Here is a 3654-nt window from a genome sequence, read left to right on the forward strand (position 1 = left end):
AGGAAGTCCCTGCTATCAGCGATTGGTGGCATAGACTCGGCAGATTCGGATTTAATTTCTTTTGATCTCAAGGGTTTCACACAGAGACTGCCTCATCAGGTGGCCTTCCTTATACAGGTTCTCATCAACGGCAAAACGATCCATCGTACAGTCATTGATGAAGGTGCCTCAACCTGCATCATGTCAGTTGCTTGCTGGAAGGCTATTGGTTCTCCTGCTCTGAGCCAGTCTCCTACGACCCTGGAGGCTTTCGATGGAAGAGAATCTCGTCCATATGGTATCCTCCCACGATTGCCTATCTCTTTAGAAGGGAAAACCGTAGAAGTAGAGGTTGAAGTTGTTGACGCTAATCTCACTTACAACCTCCTCCTTGGACGAAGCTAGACATACGCCATGCAAGCCGTGGCTTCCTCCTTGTTCTGTGTCGTTCGCTTCCCCCATCAAGGAAGAATCGTCACGGTGGACCAGCTGTCCTTTTTTGCATCCTCTTCTGAAGGAAATGTGCCTTTCGTAGAGCATACCTACAAATCGTTAGTGAGTGTGGGTGCTGGACTGTTCAAAGATCCCTCATTGATGGGAGTCTTTCCCCTCCCACCTCCGAATCTCGCCCCTGTTAACATGATTTCAGTGCATTCTGATCCATGGGTTCTTCCGCCCTTGAATCAGGAAGACTCTTGGGGTGAGATGATGCCGTTGAGTCCTGCCGAGCTCAACTACATCGAGATTGTCGCTGCATCGGCTCCCCCTCCTGAACCTGCTTTTCCAAGCGGCGTTCCCGATTCATATGATCACTTCCCTTGGTTGGGAGATGAGGCCACTTTGGACCCCTTGAAGGAATCATTCCCCTCCGATGAGGCTATCATTGAGACTATGTCTCTCGAAGAGCTCCCTTGGTTAGATCACCACCATCGCTCTTCGTTTCTCCCTCCACATTCGGAAATGGTCGCGTGTCTCGAGCGGTTTGCTTCATGTGTCCCGTCTCCGCCTCTCCAAATGCCTGTTCAGCTATATCAAGTGTCTTCGGAAGGCAATATGGGTAACATCACGCAGACCCAGGCCATCGACATCTCTGTCAAACCAGGGATTGTCGAGAATATTTTCATTGGAGTCACATGCACTCCTGAGGAAGTTCAACTTTATACCGCTTTATTTCGTGAATTCCGCGATGTCTTCGCATGGTCTTACGAGGAAATGCCCGGCATCGACCCTAGTATTGTGGTGCATGAAATACCTACTTATCCAGGCGCTAAGCCTATTCGTCAGTGCTTACGTCCAGTGCACCCTCGAAAGGCTGCAGCCATCAATGCCAAAGTTGAAAAGCTTCTTCGAGCTGGTTTCATCTATGCCATTCCCCTCACGGAATGGGTATCCAATATAGTCCCTGTGAATAAAAAGCAGGGCACTATCCGGGTCTGTGTTGACTACCGCGATATTAATCGCGCCTGTCCAAAAGATAACTTTCCTACGCCTTTTATTGATCAGCTTATTGATGACTGCGCAGGAAGCGAGATTTATTCGTTTATGGACGGCTTCTCTAGTTACAACCAGATCAACATAGCCCCCGCAGACCAGCATAAGACAGCTTTCATTTGTCCTTGGGGCACCTTCGCTTATAAGAAGCTACCTTTCGGTCTTAAAAATGCCGGTGCCACTTTCCAGCGTGCGATGTCGTATGCTTTTCATGATATCCGACACATCGTACAGCCTTACCTGGATGACCTTCCAGCTCATTCAGCTAAACGTCAAGACCATCCATCTCATTTACATGAAATCTTTCTCCGCTGTCGACACTACCGTATCCGACTCAATCCGCATAAGTGTGTCTTCTGCGTAGAATCTGGCCGACTGCTCGGGTTCATCGTCTCCCGGGAAGGCATCCGTCTGGATCCCCTTAAAGTCGAGGCCATTTTGAATCTTCCTCCCCCTGCCTCTTTGCAGCAATTGCAGAGCTTACAGGGAAAAGCTAATTTTCTCAGACGATTCATTCCGAATTATGCCGAGGTGGCTAAAGGTTTCACACGGTTGTTAAAGCGAGACACGCCCTTTCGCTGGGACGCTATCGCCCAGGAATCTTTCGAGCGTCTTAAAGACCTTCTTGTCTCAGCTCCGCTCTTAAGACCTCTGAATTACCACCGTGACTACACTCTCTATCTAGCTGCCGCTGACACCACTATCGGCATGGTTCTAGTGCAGGATGATGATGCCGGCACCGAGCACGTTATCTATTATCTTAGCCGCAACCTTCTGGATACGGAAACTCGCTACGCATATGTCGAGAAGTTGGCATTGGCAGCTGTCTGTGCCGTCCAACGATTCCGTCACTATATCCTGTTGCGCACAACGACCGTGATCTCTGATTGCAACCCCATGACCTACATTTTGTCACGTCAGCTGCTGGGGGGCAAATACTCGAAGTGGATTGTAATCCTCCAAGAGTTCGACTTGGAATTCACTGCAGCCAAGTCTAAGAAATCTCTGGTCTTTGTTGAACTGCTCTGTTCCTTACCATCTCATTCTGCACCATCTCGCTCAGAGGAGCATATCCCGGATGAAACACTGTTTCTCATCAGCACCCTCGACCCGTGGTACGGGGACATTATCGTATATTTACAGACGTCTTCCTTCCGTCCGAATGTATCGAAAGATGCTCGACGGCGAATTCGTCACCAAGCTCAACCCTATCGCATCTTGGGCGATACCCTATACCGCCTCGGCGTTGATTCTGTTCTCCGTCGTTGCTTGACTCTCGAGGAGGCTGAGCGGGTATTGAATGACTGCCACTCTGGCGCTTGTGGCAGCCACATGTCGGGATATGCTACCACCCAGAAGATCCTCTGCGCTGGTTATTTCTGGCCTTCCATCTTCAAGGATTGCATCCTTGCTGTACGTGCATGTCACGAATGCTAGGTTTACCACCGGAAGATGCGTGCACCTGTTGCACCACTGCACCCTGTTGTCACCGTAGGTCCATTTGCCAAATGGGGCATCGATTATACATCCTGTAACCCTCGTTCGGCCGGGGGGCATGGGTACATCATCGTTGCCGTGGATTATTTCACCAAGTGGGCCGAAGCGATGCCTACATTAAACGAAGACGGTTACACAGCGGCGCAGTTTTTATTTAATCATGTCATTACTCGTTTCGGAGTCCCTCGGGCTATTGTCACGGATCACGGAAAGCATTTCCGTAATCACATGATGACGGAACTAACGACCCAACTAGGCTTGCGTCAGGATAGTTCGACACCGTACTATCCACAATCTAATGGTCAAGTCGAGGCCGTGAACAAAGTTTTGATCACTATGCTTCAACGCACCGTCAATACGCACAAGTCTAATTGGCATCTGATGTTGTTCCCAGCCTTGTGGGCCTACCGGACTTCCGTGAAGGACGCCACCGGCTTCACTCCATTTCAATTGGTTTATGGACTGGAGGCTACCCTTCCTGTCGAATGCGAGATTCCTTCGTTGAAATTAGCTGTCGAGTTGCCTCCCAACACCACTCCGGTGGAGGAACGACTTCTGTACCTAGAACGGTTAGACGAGACTCGTCGTTTAGCCTCTCTGGCTATCGAAGCGCAAAAGAAGAGAGTCAAAGCTCACTTTGACCAGAACATTCATCCTCGTTCCTTCGTTGAGGGAGATCTAGTACTG

This window comes from Pinus tabuliformis, chromosome J, assembly GCF_031772625.1.
Source record: "Pinus tabuliformis cultivar Carrire ecotype Pingquan chromosome J, CPIR1, whole genome shotgun sequence".
In the NCBI taxonomy this organism is placed as follows: domain Eukaryota; kingdom Viridiplantae; phylum Streptophyta; class Pinopsida; order Pinales; family Pinaceae; genus Pinus; species Pinus tabuliformis.